This window comes from Jatropha curcas, chromosome 8, assembly GCF_041381405.1.
Source record: "Jatropha curcas cultivar XTBG-Jc1 chromosome 8, XTBG_Jcur_1.0, whole genome shotgun sequence".
Classification (NCBI taxonomy): Eukaryota; Viridiplantae; Streptophyta; class Magnoliopsida; order Malpighiales; family Euphorbiaceae; genus Jatropha; species Jatropha curcas.
The window spans coordinates 8,058,952-8,085,423 of NC_143158.1; the positions used below are offsets into that span (position 1 = coordinate 8,058,952).

Here is a 26,472-nt window from a genome sequence, read left to right on the forward strand (position 1 = left end):
GAAAAGAACCCTCCCTAGGGAGCTAAGGATCCCTTAACACATTAATACTTTCCCCATTCCCCACTCACCACCTTACCCCTTGTTTTACTAACCTAGTTGAGGAAGTTACACTCTTCCATACAAGACTATGATTAGATCCTAGAGAAGCATTGAGAAAATCCCTATCTCGAAAATATTTAGCTTTGAAAACCTTATAACAAAGATTGTTAGAATGAGAGAGTAATCTCCATCCTTGTTTTCCCAACATAGTCACATTAAAACAATAAAGGTCCCTAAAACCCATACCCCCCTCCCCCTTACTACCATATAATCTATCCCATGAGAGCCAATGGACATCTCGACCACCATCTTTTTTAAACTCCACCAAAACCTGTTCATTAATCTTTGCAACTCATTACACATATTCTTAGGCAACATAAAAACACTCATACAATAAGAATAGCCTGGACAACTGATTTAAACAAAATTTCCCTACCCGCTTTTGACAAGAGCTTATTGGACCAACTATTCAACCTAGCCCAAAGTCTATCCTTAAGAAAATTAAACACCTGTCTTTTATTTTTACCCACGAAAGAAGGAAGACCTAGATAAACACCATTTTCTATAGATTTATGCACTCCTAAGACATTAAAGATATTATTGCTGACATCAGCACTAACATTAGAGCTAAACATAATACCTGATTTTTGAAAGTTGACAGATTGCCTTGATGCTTTCTCATAGTCAACTAAAATTTGACTCATTCAATTAGCTTCTAGAATATTAGCATGAAAAAAGAAAAGTGAATCATCAGCAAAAAGAAGATGGGAAATCCTAGGGCACCCTCTACCCGCCCTAGCACCATGCACCTCACCAACCCTTTCAACCTCAGAGATTAAAGAAGAAAGTCCCTCAGCACAAATAAGAAACAAATAAGGAGAGAGCTGAGTCCCTTGACGCAACCCCCTACCCGGACGAATATCTCCTACCCCTTCTCAGCTACCAAAACTTACTACTTAACATTAGAAACAAACATCATCATCCAACTGGCCCACTTTTCTGAGAAACCCAGCCTAATCATCATGTGATACAAAAAATCCCAATTAACCCTATCATAGACTTTACTAATGTCTAATTTGAGAGCGCAAGTTCCCCATCCCACTACCCACCTTTCTTTTTATATTATGGATCATTTCAAAAGCCATTGGGATATTATCTGTAATAAGCCTGCCAGGCACAAATGCAAACTGACTCTCAGAAATTACTTTTGTAAGAATTTTCTTTAGCTTATTAGCTAAAACTTTAGCTAAAATCTTATAGAGCACATTACATAAAGATCTAGGCTTGAAATAAGTTACAGTGGTTGGGTTACCATTTTTAGGGATGAGCACAATAGTGGTATCAAAAAGATTAGTGAGCAAAATACCTCGAGTGAGCCATGATCGGCACCCATATACAATATCCTGACCAATGATGTGCCAGAATTTCTAAAAAAATGCCTGATTCAAACCATCCAAACCAGGGGCCTTGTCGGGATGCATTTGAAAAATGACCTGTTTCACCTCATCAAAGCCAATATTGGCAACAAGCATCTCATTGTCCACTCTAGACACCGTTGGCATGATCAGATGTAGAACAGGGCCACTAAACGAAACTAACTGTGTAAATAACTGCTGAAAATAGTTAATAAACGCTGCTTGAATCTCAGAAGTGTTGGATACAAATGACCCATCTCCAAGCTGCAACTTTTCAATCTTATTAATGAAAATATTTGCTATTTTTATCCCCGTACTTGTACCAGAATTGTCTTGCTAACTGTTGTCTGTGAGCATCCTCGATAAGAAGCAAACGATTCCATTCTTCTTTCGCCTAACCTCATCTGTAGGCCCTACCAAGTTCTGCTCATCTTCCAGAAGTCGTTTTATACTGCGTTTCCTTACCCAGAAATCCCTGTTTTGTTTTCTACCCCAAGCTTGTAATGCATCAATACATGAGCCCTTCTTGGAAATCACATCAGTACTATGTTCCCGATTCCAACCCGATCTGACCATTTCCTCAATTTCTTCATTGAGAAGCCATCCATTGTCAAATTTAAATTTTCGACTACTGGTATGAGTATGTAGTCCGTCAGTATTGATAGAAATCACATCATGATCTGAAACAGGCGAGAATAGTGTTTTAACAAAAGCATTTTGAAAAATCTTCGACCAATATGAAGTAGCCATAGCTTTGTCCAATCGTACCCTAGTAATAATCTAGTTATCACATCTCATGCTCTAAGTAAATTTATAACCAAAGGTAGGCAGGTCACAAAGGCAACACTCCTCAATAGCTTCTCTGAACCCATTTGATAAGAACCTGGGATAGATATTACCACCAATCTTCTCCTCAGTAGCTAAGAAGCCATTAACGTCCCCCATACAAATCCACGGCTTATCATCTCTTGCGCAAGAGCCCTCAATAAATTCCGTGAAGACCGTCTCCTATTTTAATCAGGAATTCCATAAAACCAGTAAGCCTCCTGCGTATCCCTGTAAGAAATAACAAAGTCAATACAATTTTGAGAGAAACCAGTAACCATCAGCTGGGTTGAATTATTACACAAAATAGATAATCCACCACTCTGACCAGTACAATCCACAGAAAAACACCAATCAAAATGAAGTGACGTAATTCCTGCATTCGCTGACCATGCACTAGTGTTTCCATAAGAAACACCACGTCTGGCTTAGTGCTCAAGGTATACTTCCTGAGAGCATTTACTGTCTGAGGGTTGCCAAGCCCTCAACAGTTCCAATTGAGGACAATTATTGCTCCCGGCCATCATGCATAGCAGGATTGGCTGATATCTTAAGAGACTGCGAAGAATTGCATTATTATTGCTGGTTGTCGAATCCTTCCTTGTAGAAACAACAACAGCTGAAAGTATGGTATTTCTAGGTCTTCTCTTTTTCTCTTTAGGTTTAGAGATGCTCTCATCCTCATTAAAGCCCATATGTTCTCCCGAGCCCATAAACACGCAATCTGTCTCCATAAACTGATCCGTTAACCCATCATGTGCATTAATGGCCATAAAAAGCCATCCCGAAATCCTGTGATTTTAACATATTATTTGACCTTCGTCAACTTTCCAAAACCATGTAAACACTTACTTTGGTTCTGAGAACTCCTCGCTGGGAGATGAATTCGGTCATCCCAGGCCGCACTAGCTCTTCCTTTTTTTGATATAAACGAAGATCACAAAAGGAATCTGAGTGTCCAAGGTTGCCGCAGGGAAAACAGAAAACTGGTAGACGTTCATACCGAAATTATGCATAAAATATCATACCATCTGTACCCAAAAATGTTTTTCCATCTCATCAAAGGTTTTCGTGTGTCAAGTGTAACACGTATCCGCATAAAATGATTCTGAGTAGGAGTGAAAACTCGAGAATCATACGTTAGGAACTCACCAACACAATTCCCTAATAATGTTGCCATAGCCTCTGACATGAATCCAAGAGGCAAGTCATGTACCTGGACCCAAAAATCAGCAGATAAAAGAGGCATTTTTAAAGGGTCAGCAAAATTTTCAATGTTACTCCATGCAGGAAGGTGACGATTGAAAGTCCAGGGTGCTCCTTCAATAACTCTCTCAAAGTCAACATCATTATAAAAGCAAAAGAGAAAACGACGGGCTCCCAATTCTGATATATCCACACCCCCTAAGGGATGCCATAAGTTTGTGAAAGTATTCATCATGGCCTGAAAGTTGATGGAGCTATATGTAAGAAACATACCAACAAGGCAGAAGTCACCGTTCAAGGTAGGATTACTTGTCGGGTGAATAGCGCTAAGTGCTTCCTCCTCAACAACATCAATGGATAGATTTGAGAAATCATGTTCCATAATGGTACAGGATATGATAGGTGTGAGGATCGATTATGCGATAAGACAAAGAGGAGATAAGATAAGGTTTAGTCGAGGCTAAAAGAAGAGAAGATGTATGGTAGGAGACGATAAGAGTAGGGTTTAGTCGGCGGGTGGTTGGGAATAAAAAATAGGGCTTAGTCGGTACAGGAAAACATAGAACATGGCATGAGGTTTTTGTTTATCCCTGGAGATTGAAAAAAGGAGAGAAGCTCATCAAGGCAGAGAAGGGGATATGGTAGAATAGAGATAGAAAGAAAGCGGAGGAAATGATGGCTGCGAAAACAGTTTTTTGAAACAAAAGATGAAGGCGGCAGACGTATGCTACAGAGCATACAGGAGACCAAGTTTTTTTAATTCAAAAAGTTGATTAACTAAAAAGAGTTTCTAAATATGTGCTGTGTGTTTATCACTACATTCTGTAATAAACAATTGAATGTCGTATTTCTTTTTCCATCTTCAAGAGTTTATGTGCTAATTGGATGCAAATTGATAAAATTGTATCGTAATTTCTTTACTGGGATCATATAATTTAATTATCCACAAGTTTCCAATTATAAAAATTGAATACCATGAATTTTCTCACAAAAAGAAGTAAAAAAACCGAGACTAAAATCCATAAAGACAAAAAAAATTACCTTTGAGTTGCAACTAAAAATATGAGATTTAGAGCCATTAATCCTCCGCTTAATCTAAAAAAATACCTCAAACTTTGGGCTTTATTGTAGTATCATTCTAAAATGATTTGTCCCCTCGTCACCCTCACTTGCAAACTTAGATATGTTCACCCTAAATTCAAATTTGACCCGGGGGCTTATAATATAATAATATAAAAGTGGAATCCACCGAACTAGCTTAGGTTAACTTAACCTAAGCTTCTAAATTAATGAAACACAGCGTTTTGTTGTTTGAAAATCAAAGTTAATTTCTCTCTAATATGGAGAGATAAAGACACTCAACTAAGAGAAGGGAAAGGAGTCCGTTCATGTTAGAAGTGCTTCTTACTTCTATCTTTATTTCCATTTTCTTGCCTTTCTTTGCTGGACAGTGTCAGTCCACTAGCAATACACCAAGTAAGTTGGTACAACACTAGCAAGGGATTTTCCAGTAACAGAGACAATAATAGCCACAAAATTAGTGCATTAGAGAACTAAAAATTAAAACTTTAATAATATAAAACATATTAATAGAGCAATCTATTACACTTGTAGCATTAAGAGAAATCTATTACACTTTAAAAACAATTTAAACTTTTACACTCTTAAAAAACTATGCTTTATTTATAAACTTACACTCCTTTGTGTCATATACAGTCCTAACAAGTACAATTAATATTTTTATAGTACATACAACAACAAAACTTTATCAATGAACTCGCTCATAAAAACACAATAGTGCAATTGAAAGCCACACAAACGAATCCCAATGAGAATTTAAACTAAAAGGGAGAAAAAAAAATTAAAAACCCAAAGAAAGAAAGTTATCTTAGAGGCGAAAAGACTGTAAGCATTGAGCTCTTCATGGACAAGATCTAAGGTCGGGTTCAGAATTTAACGAAGAAGAAGAGAAAGGTTAGGTTCGAAAATTAACGAAGAAGCAGAGAAGGATCAATATAGAAAACATGAAAGGTCTTTAGTTTTGGTTATGGTTGCTTTTAAATAAAGAGCCATGGAGGAAGAGTAGTTAGGTAAACGAGAGAGATTTGGGTTGGACAAAGAAATTAGAGCTTTGATTTTCTAATAGCAATACATTGCCTTTTATTCATTAAGTTTAAGAGTTTGGGTTAAGTTAACTCAAGCTAGTTTGGTGGTCCCACTTTTATATTATTATATTATAAATTTTAGGTCAAATTTAAATTTAGGGCGATAATATATTTATATTTATATGTTAGGATACTAGAGACATAAAAATTATTTTAGAGTGATTCTACAACGAGACTCGAAGTTCCAGATATTTTTGTATATTAAGCCAATAATCCTTCTACTTGTTTTGAAATTTTATGAGAAGGAAGTCATGGGAGAGAGAGAGTAAAGAGGAAAAGAAAAGAAGACAAAAAGGACATTTTTTGTTCACCCATTTGAGTTTATAGGTGCACACAAACTTTAACTTTTGACCTTAGTAATTAACTTTTGACTTTTATGACCACCAATTGCATTAGTAAAAAAAATAAAATTTTAATTATTTAATTGTTTGTTGGACTTCATATTTGTTAAATAACCAATTTATTTTTAATTTTTCACCAAATAAAAATTCAAATATTAATATATTATAATTAAAAATTTCCCCAAATTTTAGAGGCTAAGACTCCTCTTGGTTCTCCACCCCCCGACCATGGAAACCCATGTGAAGACATCAAAAACAAGTTGACAATTTTTTTCAGCATGATATTTTCTAATTCCATCTATCTATCTCTCTCTCTCTCTCTCTGTAGATTTGGAGGAGAAGATCACTAATCCTTCAAGCTCAACGAGAATAAAAAAACAGAGTACTGACCTTCCTTCATCTAAGAAAGAAAAGATAGTAGCTAGCAAGGAAGAGATACAAGCCAAAAATACAACAAAATCTTACCTCTTCTCCTATAGTTAATTCCAAAGCCAAAGCTTCTGCATCTACTTCATCTACTAGGAGCTCTTCTCACCTTTCGAATCGGATGAAACCATTCTAACACCTGCATATAACCTTGTTGAGCTATCAAATGATCCTTATATGCTAGAACGTTAAAGTTAAAAGATTCTCTTTTTTTTTTTTTTGTTAAATGGGTTAGAGCAAAGCTCTAAATTATTAATAGAAAATACAAACTATTCCTACCATTTACATCATGCAAGAGCCAAAGATCAAGGCCAAGAAGAACTCGATATTGAGTTTTCTACTGAAATAACCTCTAAAGAGAAGCTTTAATGTTAGCAACCATCTCGTTTACCGATAGATGTCTCACAACATCTGTAGAATTTTGATAAGAGAAGACGATTTGCTTTCTTTTGTTCCACAGCTTCTAGCAAGCTATGCTGAATAAAGTCCGCTAATCCAGCACATTAGTATTATTAGAATAGCAATTCAAGTTAATTATTATCCATTGAATCATATTATTATTATTATCAATAAAATCTTGCCATGATAGAGGAGGATGTAACCATTGCCAAACCTGATTTGCAAAACAACATTCCTTTAAACTTGTCTTATCGAAAAGACAAGACCTGATTACTGCTTTACTAGTGGTATTTGTAAAAAGTAGGGTGCTATTTTACAAAATAACAAATATTAGCGTATGTGGCAATTCCAAAATGAGCTTTGCAATGTGGCTAAATTGAAAAAAAGGGTGAGGGGCACTTTCTTGTTATACAATTCAGAGTCTAAAAATTTTTATGCCATAAATTAAATTTGAAGTACTGCAACGTGAGACGGTGGCGATAATTCAAGGATTCTCAGCGAATTAAGCCACAAGTTTGCCCAAAATATCCTTAAGATGAATTACACTTTAAAATAATAATTAAAATTAAAATATTTAAAATCATACAAACATTTTAGAACTTCGTTTTAATTAAAGAGAAAAAAAGGAAAAGAAGGGAAAAATAAAATTAAAAAAAATATTTTTTAGGAGAAAAGCAAAATTATTTTCTCTCCGCTGATCATTGTCATAGATTTTTATATTTTTTAATTAGTTTAAAATAAAAGAGTGTCGTTTTTCTTTTGACTTGAAAAATAAAAGAAAAATAACATTCATTAATTTTCTAAATATATTTTCTTTTTTCATATATATTTTTTTTATATTAAAAGAAAGGAATTCGAATCTTTTGGACTAGATTAGGCCTCGGTGTGCTCCATATTTTCCTTTTATTTCAACGTGAGACTGCGTATTATCCATCCAGTATATCCAATTCTTTGGACCAAAAGGTTAGTTTACATGTACCATGATCTGGTAAAGGAAAGGTCGTCTTAAGATAAGAGCAACCGTTCCTCATTATTACAGTGTACAGAGCTTTCATGGTAAGTGATTAAAGTAATTTTGAACATTATCACATCACATGCAAGTAAAAATAAAACTAAAAAAAAAAAAAAAACAATATTGGATTTTGAATATCGTGGACAAAAGCAAACCACAGAGCATGTGATCAACACTATTATTACAGGGAATCTAAGAAGTCGGTTCCCAAGAGAAATAAATATACTTTTTTATTTTTGAAAAAATTTTTCACTGTCAAAAACAGTATTTTATGTCACCTATCATTCTATTCTTTTCACCCAAAGGTCATTTACTAGTGTAGTTGGCATATGTGGTGCTTAAAGCAGGATGGGTAATGGGGTAGTTCCAGCTAGGGTTTACTATAGATGATTTTTGAGCCTATATAAAGCAAGGGTTAAATGGGTTGGTTGCAGATAAGCTCTCCAGTCTTCCTTTAGGGCTAAAGCAGATCTTGTATTTTTTAGATACCCACTTTAAGCTTAGTATGTCAAAATACAGAAATTGGAATTCAGATGATGGAGTGAAATGGATCTAAGGATCACGGGTTCTCTAAGCTTTCTGGGTATGATTTTTGTAGTTTTCTTTTTCTTTTTCCTTTTCTTTTTTCCTTCTTTGATACGGTTACATAATTTTTCTTTTTTGTGTGTTGTTTTGGTCTCCCTTCGGTTAGATCTGTCAACCCAAAAGTAAGTGAAGATCTTGAGGGTATTGGATTTCTCGGTTTTGATTTGTTTTGGTGTTAGGGTTTGGATATATACTTAGGGTTAAGGAGTGGAGCTCCTTGAAGTCCAATAGAGGATCTTGCTAGGTTAGATTAAGCTGCTAAGCTATGCATCCCATAGCCCTATCCCATCTTGAAGAATATTTTTATTTGGATAGGCTTATGGCTTGCTTATCTCAGGAGCTTTATTACCTAACGTTAGATCCTTGTTTGGATTGAAGGGAGCTCTACACATCTCCCTCTTACATATTTAATCCGATTTTAGATCTTTCATTTTTATTTCTTTCTTGCTTTGATCGGTTTCATTTCTTGTTAGATTCTTTGATTTTTTGTAAAGTACTATTTGTTGCCATATGTGTTAAAAAACTTGTGGAAAGTTTTTGATAATTTCTTTTTTCTGTTGAAAACTTAGTTTCTATACTGGTTGTTGTTTATTATGCTTTTACTCTTTTTTATTTCATTTTCCTTTTATTTGCTATGTACGATCTGTTTCTCTCATTGATGATTTTAAATCTTTCATTTGTAGTTCTTAGATCATACGCCTTAACACAATTTTTTCCTTTCTCAGATGTGTATCCTTTTATAAAATCTTTAAAATCTATCATTTCAATATACATCTTGCTTTTATATATTTCATCTCATGGTAGATTCTTTTACATATATATATTATGTAGCTTGATACTATGTTGAACAACTTTCTTGATATAGTTTCACTTCTCTATGTATGTGTAGGTGCATGTATATATTCAATGATTTAATATCTTGCTACCTCTGTTATAGATGTTCTTTATCTCTCAGATGATTCCTTTCGTATCTAGATCTTGCTTTCAATATCTGTTTGGATCCAGTTGGTTTTTAATCTCTGAGATTCTTTGATCTTTATGTAGAAGTAATATATAATGGGTTAATGTTTGTGCCATTGGATTGTTATCTTTCCCATGTAAGTACCAGTTAATTGCTTTTTTAGTTTCAAGAATTTGACTTTTTACTATTTTTGAATGTGGTTATGGCTGGTGACTGTCTGGCTGCCTGCTTCCTGGAAGAAGGAATTGATGGAACAAGTCCTTTTTATGATGTGGCCAATCAGGAATCAGAAAAATTTAGTGGTTAGATCACATGCAGAACATTATAGATTTACAGTACCTTTTCCACTTATTATGGTTTAATTATTTATTTATTATTAATAGAATTATATGATTATGCTGAAGTTTACTTTATTTATTGCTCTTATACTTATATATATAAGTAGAGTAAACTTTCGTTTATGTTTCTTAATATGAAATGAAGATCATGAATTGAAATATAGGCAAGGGTTCAATTTGATAATCATTATTTGCTTTGGATAATTATAAATTGATAGTTTCTTAAATTGATAGTTTCCAAGCAAGATTGGGAATAATAAGCGTCTTTCTTTTTCCCTCTAATTCAAAATTGGAATTGTTTTAAAAACAAATAGGAACCAGATAGTATTTATGATGTATTTCATAAGATAAATAATTTAGTATTTACTGCATTTTTTAAAAAATTAATCTATAAATATTTTAGTTTATTTGCGCAACCTGTACTTCTGGATTGGGAAGCATAGTTATTTTAGAAATGTGCCTTCTATAAGAGGTTTGTCTTTTTTTTTATTAAGAGTAATATTATTTAATTTTTGATAATTTATACGCAACATATTAATACATTAATATTAAATTATGCTTTTTGTAACTTTTTCTGATTTTGATAATAATTTTTTGCAACTTAAATCTTATGTTAATGTTAAATGAAACTTTCAATATTAGATTTTACTTTCAATAAAATAATTGAATATTGTTAGATAAGGTGACATTTAGATTGGGTAAGTAGTCTATATTTTGGGATATATAAGAAAGTCTATTTTTGTTAGGTGGAAGAGAGCATTATTCGTCAATTCTGGTATGATAATGAGCAACTAAAAAGACAATTATTGTGATGAAGATTTAGACTGTTCAGCGAACGCTAGTTAAAAATACTAAATATTATTTTTTATATTGATAAAATGTTAAATATTATTTTTTTATAGTATTCATCAGTATAATGTTAAATATTATTTTTTATATAGTTAAAATGTTAAATATTATGTTTTTATAATATTCAGTAATATAAACTAAATTAACTTGAATAGGTTAAAAAGATTATTTACATATATGTATATATTAGGTATTGTTTCACGAAATGAGATTATCTGTAAAAGATAATTTACATATATTGGATAAGGGTAACACAATGTAATTTAGTTTTCTCAACAAAATATGCTATTCGAGCATTCTCACATTTACGAGTTTCTCTCCTCACATTTACGAGATTGAATTCACAAACTACTTCCATCAACACTTGTTTGTCTGAAATTACACTTTAATTTAATTAAGTTCAAACAGATATGCTTTTAATGGAATTATTCTGGTCTATTAAAATATTTTTCCCAAATTTTGTTAGCCAAACAATAGCATTGTTTGCATACCGCAATTTCGGAAATTAATTTTCATGTTCCCATTAGTTGTCTTACCATCCATTTGTAGGAATGTTCATCGAATTGAACAAATTAATTCAAATCGATTTAAAATTACGATTTAAAAAAATGATAGTTTGATTTGGTTTTATAAAATTTTAAAAATTGAACTTTTAGTTTAATTTATGCTTTTAAGATCAAAATATTTCAAATTGAATGAAACATATATATATATATATAAGTCCAACAATATAAAATAAGTCATGAAAAAATATTTTTGAAAAATAAATTATTTTCTAAAAATAAATGAAGTCTTAAATTTGCCATTGCATTTTATAGAAGAAAGAGTGACTATTGATGGATTCTTTGCTATGTAAAGACAAGATATGTTGTTTATGGAAAATCTGAGGATAATTAATTGATGTATTTGATTATTTCATTCATACTTATAAAATAGAAGTTAATTTTCTATATTTGATTGCAACATTTATTTTTTTAATTTTGTAAGAAATTTAATACTTTTTAATTAGCAGATTGATTTTCTATATTTGATTACAACGTCCTTTTTATTACTTTTGTAAGAAATTTAGCATTCTTAGATGAGCTGCAATTTACATTAAGGGGATGAGGTAAACAATTTTTGCTTCTAACTGTTACACTAGGAATTCAATGGCTTTTTACGTTAATGTTATAATTGCAATTGAGTACAAAAAAGTGTCCGTTGGCCAAGGATAAACACTTGGTTAATCAAATCGTACCAAACATAATTAGTTTGATTTCGGTTTATTCAGATATGTTTTTATGGAATTAAATCTGAGATCAAATGGTATAATAATCAATCTAAATTGAATTAAATCGGTTTGGTTTGGTTTGATTTAAAATTATTTATTTCAAATCAAAATAAATTTAATTAATTATATATGGTAACCTAACTAAAAATAAAAAACAAAATAATTATATATACTTAAAACCGATTGGTAACTGAATTTTTTAAACAACCATCTGAATTTGATACGGTTCGATTTCTTACTAAACTGGGTAGCTTTAATTTTAAATAAAAAAAATTCATATTACATTATAAATTAAATGAATCAAGTGGTCAAGGCATAAAACTATTTTTAAAAGGTCATGGATTCAAATCCACTAGCTTCTTATTTTAAAAAAATTTCATAATAAATACGTCCAAAGATTATAAATAAATAGTATAAATTTTCTTGATAAATCAACTTCAATGGGCCTACCCAAGTTCTAAAAATGCTTATTTTATAACTAATATTTATTTATTTAAAGGAAAATAATTATTTAGTGTCTCAGATTAAATTAATTAACTCATCCCTATAGTTTAACAATATTAATTATCCCTATAGTTTGACAATATTAATTAACGATTTCTAATATTTACTTTCTTTTGTCTATTTAGTCAATTCTGTATATTTTACCAAAATTTTCTGTTAAAATCATACGAAAAAACAAAAATACCCTATCATTAAAGGCATAATGGCAGAGCAAATCAACCTAACGCCTAATATTCATCAATGGCTTCAATAACTCAACCAGTTTGATATACAAGAACCCATCTCCTCACTTACATCTCCTCTTCAAACAAATCAAAGCACAAGGAAATCAAAACAAAAGTAAAAACTAAATATGCCTTTGGCATCAAAGTATAAGGAGTAACTCATAAATAAAAATCGAATTTTGAAGTTGCCATCTTGTCCTAGTAGAGAGAGGAAAAAACATATATAGGTCAAAATTTTCAAAAAGAAAGGTAAGAAATAATAACAAAATCTGAATAGAAACTATTCAAACAACAAGATATGGTGATTTTTCTAAATTAATTCTTTTGATGATCTGGGTTTCATGAAAATAAAATTAATTACAATTTCTGCCATTGGCACTGGAAGTTGCCTATGAAAATCTCGAATTCAGCCTTTCGTGATGCATTTGACTGTTCTATTCTGGTTTTGTAGCTGTAACCGCTGTCGCTCCTGGTTTAGTTGTTCCCTGTAAGGATTATCATTGGGTTCTCTCTTTTTGTTGATCAACAACCACCAAAAAACACAAATTCAAATCTAAATCTTAAGCCCAAAAAATAATATACCCAGAAAAAACATATGATAGGTAGGTAGAGAGAAAGAAGAGAAAAAGAAAGGGGGAGAAATCATGAAAACAGAGAAATAAGCAAAAGGAGAGAGAGAGGGTATATACTGTGATTAGGGGTGGTCACGGTTCCGGAACTGAACTGAAAATTAACGGTTTCGGTTACGGTTTAAAACCGAACGGTTTCGGTTACGGTTTAAAACCGAACGGTTTCGGTTTTGGTTTTGATTCCTTAATGATTCTAAAATCGATAGTTCCAGCAGGTTCTCCGGCCGGTTTTTGACCGATTCTGGCCGGTTTTGGACGGTTCTGGCCGATTTCCGATGAAACTAGAACCATCGGCTCCGACTGAAACTGGAACCGTCGGTTCACGGTTCCAAAACTTGTGGAACTGGAACCGAAATGGTTTGGATCGGTTCGGGTTCCTGTTCGGACCAGTTCCGGTTCCCACCAGTTCGGAACCGATGGTTCTGGTTCCGAAAACCGGATTTTGGCCATCCCTACAGTGATTTGTCGATGGATTGAGTAGGAGAGTAAGTGGTGCATCGAAAGAGAGAGAGAGAGTTAGAGGGGATATTGGGAAAATACCTCAAAAGACACCAACATTACAGTCATTTTAGATTAATTCTCTCACTTATCTCCTATTTTTGACTCATTTAACGGAAAAATATAAAAAGTATAGTCAGAAGGACTAAGCAGTCTGATGAAAATAAATCTTAATCACCGTTAATTATATTTTGTGTGATCTATGAATTATTTAAAGATTGTATACATTTAAATTATTATAACTTTTATTTCGATAAGTTTATTATTATGTTGAATATAATAATGATTGAAATAAAAATTAGTGGTGATAGATTAATATTAGATGATAATGGTTTAAAAATAATTATATATTTATAAATATATTATTATTATAAAATTATTTATGAATGCATTTTATTTTTTGTTAATTTTTTAGATATAAAAAATTAAAAAGTAAATCTAGTTGAACCGAGTCGACTCGATCTAACTGTAATTACATTCGTCAAGATATTAATGTCCAGTCCGGTTTTAAAAATGACTAGCAACTCAATTAGAAATCTTAAGGATTAATATTTTTATAATTGACTTTAAAAGAACAAATATTTGAATTTAATAGTAATTTTAATATTGTCATTGTTAAATTGTAAGATTAAATGATGAAATTAATTGTCATGATCACTAATATTTGTATCTAATATTAAAAATAAAAAATACTTTAATATTAAAAGTTAATACAAAAGACAAATATTACTGAGAATTAATATTTAAATTCAATTAGAAATTATCATATTTAAATTTAATTTTATTATTAAAAACAAGTTAAATGCCTGCGTGCAGAATATATAATTTGTATGATTATTTTTTTAAATTTAAATAGCATTATACAATTCATTATTTATCTTATTATTTATTAAAAATTTAAATTTCATTATAAATGTTATATAAATTGAATATAAACAGAAAAATAAAGCATTGCAAATTTAAACAAAACATTCTATAGAATATTGGAAAAGTAATCTTGAAATTTTTATTACTCTGAAATAATATCTGCCATATTGTTAATCTCATTAATTATTGAAAAGAGAAAATGAAAGTTTTATTACTTTGAAAGAATATTAACGATGTTATTATTTTTCTTAATGATATGGGGTGCTACATTGTAATAAATTTATTGTTTGGATTGATAATATTAAAAAAGAAATCAAATATTTTTTTTTTTATTAAAGTAGGAATGAGGAGGAGAAGATTGGAATTGCGTATACCTTATTAAATTTATAGATTCATAAAAATATTTTTAAGGATTTTAATTTTCTTGGTTGAAAAAATAAAGATAATTTAGTTTGATCGAATATATTTATTTCCTATTTAAATCTAAATTTTATTGACTAAAAAATAAAATAAAAAATTATTAAGAATTATCCTATTGTATAAATTCTATCCTATCCCAACTAAATTTATGGATTGGCAAATATATTTTTAAGAATTTTAATTTCACTATTTGAAAAAAATAAAGCGTGACATTATAGATACCCTAATATATCAATACAAAGGAGTTTATAAATATATTAATAAACATTATAGATTAAAGTAAACTAATTAACTCCTTGTACGTTGAAAGAATATATAAAATTAAAATATATAATATATAATAATGATATGAAATATATAAAATATAAAATTATGATATAATATATTATATTAGCAAATCATATAATACACTGAAAAGGTGTTTTTTTTTAAAAAAAGAAAGCAAAAATAAAATTAATTATATGCTCGTACACTTTAGCAAAAAATAAAAAAAAATTACTAAAATAAAAAATGATGGTCTCAAAGATTAATATATTAATTATTATAATAGCTAATACTCATGTTCTATATTTTAATAATATAAACAATTTATGATATTATATTATATAGAAAATTTTAAGTTAATTAAATTTAAATTATTATAGGAAAATTTAAATTGGTTGATAAGTAATTTTATTTTCATGAAAATTTGGTTGAGAAATTATAATAATGTTTTATTATTATAAATATGGTATTTCCTTAATAAGTTGTTTAATTATTGACTTTTAGTTTATTATTTTATAAAAGTTTTTTTTATTTTGTAAATGCTTTTAGATATTTAGTAATATAAATTGTTCATAATATTATAATATTTTATTGTAACGTGTCAAAATCAACGAATACAAATACGTGCAACGCACTTTTGAGAAACTAGTCTGAAAAAAAAGAGATAAAAAATAATTAGATAATTTTTTCCTCTTTTATTCGACTCTCGATTGATACCTGAACAACTATATTTTAAAAATTAATAACCAAACCAAAACAATCTCTGTATTTTTTACTGAATAAATTTTAAGAAAAATTACAATTTAATCCTTGAATTTTGACCAAATTAATAAATTCATCCATATATTTTGGACAAATTATTATGGCATTCCTAACCTATGGTTCTGTCTAACATATTAATTCTTCCGTCTATTTTACCTAAGAATTTTTGTCAAAACCACATGAATAGACAATAATACTCTAAAATAAAATATCTTAATAGTCGTTGGGGGGAAACGAAACATTTCTTGCCCTCTTAACTAACAAACTAAACCTTTGGACCGACTTTTCTTTCAAGTTTTCCAGACGATGTTGCATTGATCGTGAGAATTGCAAAGGGAGGATCAGCTTTTGAAGGTTATTTTGCAAATGAAGCACTTACCAGGTACGTTACTTAGCATTTGTTATTCTATCGAAATGTTTTTTGGACTTATTTAAAACTTGTTCTGAATGGTTATCTAAAGTTTGAATTTTTATGTCCCCTGTTTACAAGAATGAAAAATTTTGAAAATTTTATAATTCATCATCAGTTAGTTTTTATTGTTGTTTTCTTTGTAAAAGTTAGGATTTTTCCTATCATAAATTGTGTGTTCTATGTATATTGTGAATCCATTTTTGTTATTGCTATAGACAGTAGGGAAACTTCGTTTTGCACTTGAATAGGGTTCTTCTTGAAACTCATATTTTGTATGTAGATTTTGAAGGTGATGTGAGGTATTTTTATGATGCTGATCCTGAAAGAATGTAAAGATTTTAAAATAAAGTATGGTTATGTGCAAATTTTTGTGGTGTAAAGATCAAGATAGAGAATGATGATATTTTGTTTATGTTTGAGATGTTTAAACATGAGGAGTTTATTGAATTACGTTTAGTCTATAGCCAAGAGGCAATTGGTATAATGGTGCCACCTGAACTAGAAAGTGAGGTTGGAGATAATATTGGGATTCAGACTGAGGAGGAGGATGTAATTTTAAACTAGGAACCTGAAAGAAATGAGAGTGATGTTCCTGTAGGAGGAAGTGTTACAGAGGGGGGTAATGTAGAGCAGGTTAATGTAGAGGGTGGTACATAATGGAGAAGGTTGTGATGTAGGGTTAGAAAAAATTGTTCAAACTTAGGGCAGTAGCATGCAAGGTGCTAGGCCAAGAAATCAATTGCTATCATGTGCAAATATGTGGGATAGGGTAATGGAGGAGGACAATCACTATGTTATGTATATGAGGTCTTTGGGGGAAGAGGAAGGGGTAGAGTTAAAGGTGCAGGAAGATCAAACAATGTTATTAGAGGGAGGGCAGTTAGTGGTGTTACAGTAGGGGGTTTAGGTAGGGAAGTGGTGTTACACAATCCTATAGCAGGCCTTCCAGATTTAGGCAGAGGAAAGTAAATCCCGCAATAGCGTCTAATGCTATTAATTCCTTAGGGGCAGATGATTCAAGTGATGAAAATTATGAGTTTTCTGGTAGTGAAGATGAAGAAGAAGAGGATTCTGTTACCTTAACAAATGAGGGTCCTTTAGATGGCAATGCAAGCTTGGATGAAAATATGCATCAAGATCCAATAAAAGATGATGTTGATACTGAAGATGGGCCGAGTGATGTAGGGTCTGATGCTAAGAAATTAGTCGCAGAATTTGAGGATAGTATAGAAGAGGTCACAAGTAAGAGGAAGAGAGAGAGGAACAAAAGAGATTCATTTAAGAAGATGTATGAAAACATACACAAGCAACTGAAGATGAGAATATTTGACTTTAAGGTTAAGCAGCTTTTCCTAGATGTTAAGAGATGTAGAGATGTTTTATGGGACTATACTGTGAAAGGAGGATACTTGATTAAAATGGTTAAGAATGGTAGTGAGAGAGTAATTGCAAAATGCCAGGATCAAGGGTGCCCTTTTAGACTGCATGCTAGTATTGCTCCTCACAAGTGCAGCTTCATCATCAAAACTCTACAACCATAGCACAATTGTGTAAGGCCTCTTGCCAACAAAAATCCCAATGCAAATACATAATGGGTGAAGAAAAAATTGGCTAAACAGTTAGCATCTAATCCCTCTATGAGCATAGAGAGGATGTAGGTTGAATTTAAAAAATTGGGAAATTGAGCCTGAATATTAGCGCTTACACGGTTTTAGGAATGCAGCAAAAGAGGAAGCTGTAGATTGCCATCAAGAAAGTTATAATCAACTCCAACACTATATAGCTCCTCTTCAATAGTCTAATCCAAGTACATTTATTAAGTCTCTAGCTATGCCAAGAATGAGTGAGAATGAACCTTTGGTGTTTGCTAATGTATTTATCTGTTTTGAGGCAATCAAGGAGGGATTGTTAAAAGGTTGTAGACCCTTCATTGGGCTTAATGGTTGCCATTTAAAGGACCCTTTGGTGGATGTCTTTTAAATGCATTTACATTGAAGACTATTTCCATGAATAATGCACTGTACAGACCTATATGAGGGCTTATATTGGAGTTATACATCCCATTACTTTGTATAACATCCCACGTAGCACCCAATTTCTACATTTTAATCCACCATAACTCAAGCGAAAAGTTTGAAGACCGAAGGATAGAAGAAGATTGGAATAAGATGAGCCTGCTCCATGTTCTACTATAAGAGCTGGAACAGGTAGATGCTGCATTTGCAAGCAAATGGGACACAATTAAAGAACATGTGAAAAGGCCCTACCACCACTATCTCAGGTATGATTTTCTTTCAAACTCTTAATGTCTTGCATTTTGATGGAAACTTAGGTTTCTTATTCATTTTCCTTTACTGTTATTATGTGCATGGTAAAAGAGAAACCAACAGAGAGGGGAGGGATCAAGTCATGTTAGACCAAGCTTAAGTGTGGTTTAGGCAATTTCAAGTGAAGCCTGCCAACTTTTTTGTTTCTATGCTTTTTGTATATGCTGCTGCTACTAACAGAAGATTGAAATATTTTGATAAAACTGACAAAAGATGGAGAAGATTTTGTTGTTTATGGATTTTTTTTTTTTTTTTTGTGGATTCTTTTTGGGTGAAAAATTTGCAATTACTAGTGATTATGTGGTACAAGAATCACTTAAGTGCCTTAGATGTTATTTATGTAGGTTTTAATTTCTTTTTGTAATGCAACAATACGCATGAGTTAATTAAATAACTTTTCATTACTCAATATAGAGGAGTTTATTAAGTTTCTGAATGTTGTTTTGACTATGCTATTCATTGGATTTCAAGATTTATTTCTCTACACATGTGTGCCTGACTTTGCGTTTTAGATAGTTCATTATTGCATATAATGGAGTTATTCTTGAGAATCTTAGTGCCATTCAACATATTCTATTTATGCACAATATAGTGATAGTCACATAAGACAAAATGAATATAACTCAAACTTAACTATGTATTAATTAGAGCACAGGTCCTTACAACAACCTCCATAACTCTTTCCCCTAATTTACAAGACCTAACTAAGTGAAAAAGTACTAAATAACTCTAACTCTAACTTCATCACCTCCAGCCCTCCACTACAATTAACCCAAAACATCTACATAATGTCACTTGCACATCAAAATGATAACCAAGATTAAGAGTGTGAGTAACAACATCAAACATACACTGCCTATGGCTTTTAAAGCCCAATCTCAACAATTATTAACTCTTGCTTCACTCCATTCTTTTTCAATCAAGTTATGAAGCCTCAGTATCTCCTCCTTCAACTCATGCATTTCCACATGTATACACCTTTGCCTCCCTTCGACCTCACTATTATCCCTTCTTTCACTTCCATCAACTGATAATGTTGCCTTACACCAACCAAGAAAAGAACTGCATACATTATCCACGAGAAAATAATATAACTTATTATTATTCTTTGATGTCTCTGAAATCCTTATCCCTGCTTTCTTCCCACGTTTTGCAATATGAATTAAGATATCTTCCTTCGCATGTGTGGTATGTTACGCTTGCCCTCTTTGCCATAGCACAAAATGATTTTTCCTTCTTTTTACTTCTTGGGAAAAAATAACTCTTTAAACATATATATATATATATATATATATATATATATATATATATATATATATATATATTGTCATTTAAAAACTACTCACATGTCTCTCAAGCTTTTTCTACAATTTTAACGGAAATTCTCAGATAAAATAGATGGAAGGACTAATATGTTAGACAGAACTATATGTTAGGGATGTCATAATAATTTGTTTAAAATACATGGACGAGTATATTAATTTGGTCAAACCTCAGGGACTAGATAATAATTTTCTTTAAATAAAAGTAATAAAAAGACCTTGCCAGAAGGAGGAATTAAACTTTTGACCTTGTGGCTAATAGCCACATGCTTTAACCGACTAAACTATTCTCCCAACAAGATCTAAACTTTTGTATAAATATGTTAGACGAAACCATTGGTAAGGGATGTCATAATAATTTGTCAAAAATACATGGATGAGTATATTAATTTGGTCAAATCTCAGGGACTAAATAGTAATTTTTCCAAAATTTAAAATGAAAGTAATGAAAAGACTTCGCTGAAAGGAGGGCTTGAGAACCTCTGACCTTATGGTTAATAGCCACACGCTCTAACCAACTGTGCTATTCCAGCAACAAGCCTTAAATTTTTATACTAATATATTAGTCAGAACTATAGGTCAGGGACGTCATAATAATTTATCCAAAATACATAGACGAGCATCTTAATTTGGTCAAACCTCAGGGACTAAATAATAATTTATATTTTAAAATGATAGTAATAAAAAGATTCTACTAAAAGTGAGGGCTTGAATCTCCAACCTTATGGTTAAGGCCGCATGCTCTAACCAATTGAGTTAGTCTAGCAACAAGCTTCAAATTTTTTATACTAATATGTTAGACGGAACCATAGATTAGGAATGTCATAATAATTTGTCCAAAATATATGGACGAGAATATTAATTTGGTCAAACCTTAGGGACTAAATAGTAATTTGTTCTAACTTTAAAAGTAAAAGTAATAAAAAGATTTCATTAGAAGGAGAGCTTGAACCTCCAAGCTTATGCTTAACTGCACCACACTCTAACCAATTGAGCTATTCCAGCAACAAACTTTAGATTTTTGTAATAAAATGTTAGATAGAACCATAGCTTAAGGATATCATAATAATTTGTCCAAAATACATGGACGAGAATATTAATTTGGTAAAACCTCAGGGACAGAATAGTAGTTTTTCCTAAATTTTAAAATAAAAGTAATGAAAAGTTTTCGCTAGAAGGAGAGCTTAAACCTCCAACCTTTTGGTTAACAGCCACAAGCTCTAACCAACTGAGCTATTCTAGGGATAAACTTTATATTTTTGTACTAAAATGTTAGACAAAACCATATGTAACGTCCCATTTTTCTATTGAATCGAGTCGTTGCTTAGAGTCGAGTCGGGCTGATCCAAAACCCGGTTCGATCCATTAGATTCTAGAGTGGGCTAGAATGGGATGTAATTGAAATAAGGAAAAGAAGTGGACTTACTTGAAGGAAACAAAAAGATCAAAGTATAAGGATTAGGACTTGATTTCACTAAAGTATAAAATTGAGGTATTAAGTTGTACCATTTTGACACTTGAGGTACCATTTGGTAATTTTCATATAAAAATCAATGACATTCTAGAGACTACCCGTGGATTCCATTTCTTCATCCTTATCTTCATCTTCTTCCTCTACTTTCCTCTTAAACTTTCCTTTCTCCATCACGTTTAATGGTGGTGAAGATTTTCATGGGAGTTAAACATTAATTCAACTTCTATTCTATCCAAGTAAGTAAACCTTCTTGAATTTCATACTTGAATCATTTGGTGATATTTTTAGATGATTCATAGGAATTCTCATGTATAGGAGAGGTGAGCTCAAGGTAGAAGAAAAAGGAAACTAAGAAGAAGATTCCAAGCTTGTTAAGTGAAGGTGTGATATCTCTTTATATTTACCATTTTCTTTGCATAAGAAATTGTGTGGTGTGTTGTTAATGAGATAATATTGCTTCATGTTGAGTGGGAGGACTGGAAATGGTGAGAAAACAGGGGAGGTATTGAATAAATGAAGTAAATATTGAGTTTATGTTGAAACAGGGCTTGCTGGAAATTTGACCAGTAACTTCATCTTGATTTTGACCCCATTTAATGATGGAATTAGGAAGTGTCATAGAAGAGTTATTTGTTCCTCTATGTGTTAGCTTTACATGGGTTTTTGAATCATTCAAATCGGAGTTGTATATTGAGAGATATGACCAAAAGAGTGCAGACTGCGCAGGCTGGAAACACGTCGCGCGATCGCGACTTGCATTGCACAGGCTGGAAGCAAGTCGCGCGCTCGCGACTTTGCACTGCGCTCCCGCGACTTGTGCTTGAAACTCTCTGCCTCTCATTTTGCTCTTCTCACGCTCGCGACTTTGCAAGACGCGCTCGCGACTTGGCCCTTGGCCTGGAAGCGCTCGCGACTTGCACTGCGCGCTCGCGTAGTTGGCCTGATAACTCACTGTCTCTCTTTTGGCACTGTACGCGCTCGCGACTTGCATTTACGCGCTCGCGACTTGTGCCGATAACACATACGCGCTCGCGACTTGCATTTACGCGCTCGCGACTTGCATTTACGCGCTCGCGACTTTCACCTGGAAACTCACTGACCTTCAGATGTGCATTACGCGCTCGCGACCTTGCAAGGCGCGCTCGCGACTTGTGTTTTCATGCACTTTTGGACTTCTTTTTCTATGCAATTGGATTCCTTTGCTCACCTTGTATGCCTCCAATCATTTTACAACAAAAATACAACATTAAATCATGTATCAAAGCAACATGCAAGCATGTATATGATGTGAAATGAGGTAAACACAACTTGTAATTGTATTCTATGCAATTGTGAAATGATATGAAATGGTGTATGAAGTTATGAATTGTATTCCTTTTCTCAACTTGTATGTCTTCAACCATTTTAAAGCAAAAAGACATCATGAACACATGTATAAACACAAAATGCAAACATGCAAGTGGTGTGAAACTAACATGACACAGGTTGCCTGCTTGGCGAGGCTATCAGCATACAGGTAAGCAATAAATTTTATGAAATGATGAAGCAATTAATGGTTATGACACAAATATGTGAAAATAACATGATACAAGCATGCAAATTATGACACAGTTATTTTGCTTTTGCTTATCTATTGACATTCCATTAATATGCTCCATTGAGGTTAGGTAGAAACCATGTAGATAAGGCTATGTCGCGACATAGAATAGCAGATCTGCGCCCTATACAGTTTGTTACTCCGGCTACAGGCCGTTGAGTGGATATGATTATACAGGCCATAGCAGCCAAGCATACAGTTTCATACAGTTTTATACAGTTTTTCTTATCACTTCGATTTCACTATAACCTTATGGAGCTATACAGTTATATTGACTACAAATTGAATAATCATACAGTATACTAAACAGCAAGAAAGATCATCAAGTTAAACATGAAAGTATCATGATATGTGTGCTTACATTTCATATGTGAGTAAATGTGTATTTATTTCCACACATGTATGTGCTTATATGTTTCTTCATTCATTGTGATATTCATTGAGTTTAATCAAAGTTGCAGAGTTCATACAGCATAAAGAACATCAGGTAAGATCATGAAAGTATAATGTTATATATGCTTACAAGTTTATGTATTTAATTCTTAAGGAGCCATACAGTCATGAGTTGTTATTAATCATAACTTATATTGTAACATCGCTTCCCGGTCCACCCGTTAACTCAAATGAACCGAGCTGAGATGCTACAATCTGGTTGAACCTATGTCCTTTCATGCTAATATCATGTTGTATGCTGATTATGATGTCAAGCTGTTGCTTTTTACATTAGGAAAATATAGATATGTACTTAATATTTTTACAAGACATGATACTAATTTTCAAAATGAAATGGGCCCAACTGTGTGCCCTGTACATGCCATGATAAGGATAGACAGAATCAAAATATCCAAATGAATAGCTACCCTGAAGACTGAGTCTTCCACAGATGAACTGCAGCAGTTGTAAGCTGATTCTCTACGGTCCAGTCTCGAAACCTACGAGTTAAATAAATAACTCGCTGAGCAAATAATGCTCAGTGGATATCTCAATTTAATAAGAAATAAAACAATAAACATATAAGCACACATATCATTATACTTTCATGATTTTACCTGCTGTTCATGATGCTGTATAAATTTTGCAACTTTTATTAACCATCGTATATACTTTATAAATAATAAATCACATAACTGCATGGCTCCATAAGGTTATAGTGAAACCAAAGTGATAAGAAAAACTGTATGAACTGTATGAAACTGGATGAATACTGTATGGCTGGGCTGTTATGGCCCGTATATAAATCATATCCACTCAACAGCCTGTAGCTGGAGTACCAAACTGTATGGGGCGCAGATCTGCTATCCTATGTCGCGACATAGTCTTATCTACGTGGTTTCTGCCTAACCTTAATGGAGCATATTATGTGTATTGTGATAATACAAGAATTATTTAGAAAATATCTAATGAGGAATAATGCATACCATTGATAATGTATAAAGTAACTTGCATGGAAATACTCTAGCTATTGCACCCGCGATGCAATTCTTACTAATATTTATGTAACTAAATTATACCATTCAGATTAAGGAAATTCTTAGTTTGAATTAAGTTCACTTAGAAGGTAAAATGCAGTAATAATTTTCGGGTGAATGAATCTACATATGCATTCCAACATCATTTCTAATGTGTTCTTGAAATCTGCCAGACAGCCTGTACATGTTTCACAAATCCTATCATAACTCTTTCTGTATACGTCCAATTTAGGTTATTCTAAATTCTATGGTTAGCTAACATCTTAAGGTACAAAGTTTTCTTCTATCACATCTCTTAATTATGTTGGCAAGGTAGTCACATATTGAGCTCAAGTAGCAACTGCCAGTCTGCCCTGCTGTTGGTTTCCAGCCTGCCCAGTTTATACTATTTTGGTCATATCTCTCAATTTATAACTCCAATTTAGGTGATTCTACATTCTATGGTTAGATAACACATTAGGCTACAAATTTGTCTTCTACCACATCTCTTAATTACGTTGGTAAGGTAGTCAAACATTGAGCTCAAGTAGCAACTGTCAGTCTGCCCTGCTGTTGGGTTCCAGCCTGCACAAGTTATACTATTTTGGTCACAGATCTCAATATATAACTCCAATTTAGGTGATTCTTCCTTCTATGGTTAGCTAACACATTAGGATACAAATTTGTCTTCTACCACATCTCTTAATTACGTTGGTAAGGTAGGCAAATATTTACCGAAATGAGCAACTTCCAGTCCGTCCAGACTGTTGATTTCCAGCCTGCATAGTCTGTACTATTTTGGTCATATCTCTCAATTTATAACTCCAAATTAGGTGATTCAAAAACTCATGGACAGATAAAACATAGAGGAACAAATAACTCTTCTATACCACTTCCTAATTCCATCGTTAAACAGAGTCAAAATCAGGGTGAAGTTTCTGGTCAATGGTCCAACAAACTGGGTTCAGCATGAAATCAATATCTACTTCATTCATTCAATTCATCCCATGCTTTATCACCATTTACAGACCTCTAATTCAACATTCAGCAATATATGTTTTCATTATCAACACACTACACAAGTTTTCATGCAAGAAAATGTGAAAAACTAAAAGAGATATCAAACCTTCAACCAAAGGAGCTTTAAATCCTCTTCTTAGCTTCCTTTTCTTCCAACTTTGAGTTCCCCTCTCCTATACATAATAACTCTTAGAAATCATCTAAAAAATCACAAAAGTATGAAAATCAAGAAGGGCTACTTACTTGGATAGAGTTCTAGGTTGAATTTAGTGTTTAAATCACATGAAAATGGATGGAGAAAGGAAGGAGATGAAGAGAAAGATGAAAGGAGATGAAGAGGAAGATGAAGATGAAGAAGACGTTGAAGATGAAGATGAAGAAAATGAAGAAGGCAAACTGAAATGGAAGTCTCGTGTAGTCCAAATTTATCTTTGATTGTGTGTTAAAAATTACCAAATAGTACCTATATTTTCCATATGTTACATTTTAATACCTAAACTTTATATTTTAGTGCAAGTAAGTCCTACTCCTTATACTTTGATCTTTTTGTTTCATTCAAGTAAGTCCACTTCTTTTACTTATTTAAGTTACATCCCATTCTACCCCACTCTGGATTTAAATGGCTCGAACCGGGTTCTTGTTCGGCCCAACTCGACTCGACTCTATGCAACGATTCGATTCAGTAGGATGTTACATATATGATGTGACTAAAAGTGCATAAGTCATACAGCATAATGAATAGCAAGTAAGACAATGAACATATACTGTTATGTATTCTTACATGTTTATTAACACAATGAACAGCAGGTAAGATCATGATAGAATCATAATGCGTGATTTAAGGTTCATGTAAATGCTTGATGAGAAATTAGA

At 32.3% G+C, this 26,472-nt stretch overlaps 2 long non-coding RNA genes and 1 other non-coding gene across 3 annotated transcripts; 1 reads left to right on the plus strand and 2 right to left on the minus strand.

Annotated features, from left to right (window-relative positions):
• Positions 1 to 8,019: 8,019 nt before the first annotated feature.
• On the plus strand, positions 8,020 to 9,777 carry LOC110009455 (uncharacterized). The gene is made up of 2 exons (XR_002284355.3): positions 8,020 to 8,411; positions 9,614 to 9,777. It is a non-coding gene; the product is annotated as an uncharacterized LOC110009455 (long non-coding RNA).
• Positions 9,778 to 20,517: 10,740 nt separating this feature from the next.
• Positions 20,518 to 20,593, minus strand: TRNAN-AUU (transfer RNA asparagine (anticodon AUU)). The gene has a single exon. It is a non-coding gene; the product is annotated as a tRNA-Asn (tRNA).
• A 3,233-nt stretch (positions 20,594 to 23,826) lies between these two features.
• On the minus strand, positions 23,827 to 26,270 carry LOC149494125 (uncharacterized). The gene is made up of 3 exons (XR_016322165.1): positions 25,843 to 26,270; positions 25,706 to 25,772; positions 23,827 to 24,063 (listed from the first exon to the last, which is right to left on the minus strand). It is a non-coding gene; the product is annotated as an uncharacterized LOC149494125 (long non-coding RNA).
• Between the last annotated feature and the right edge of the window lie 202 nt (positions 26,271 to 26,472).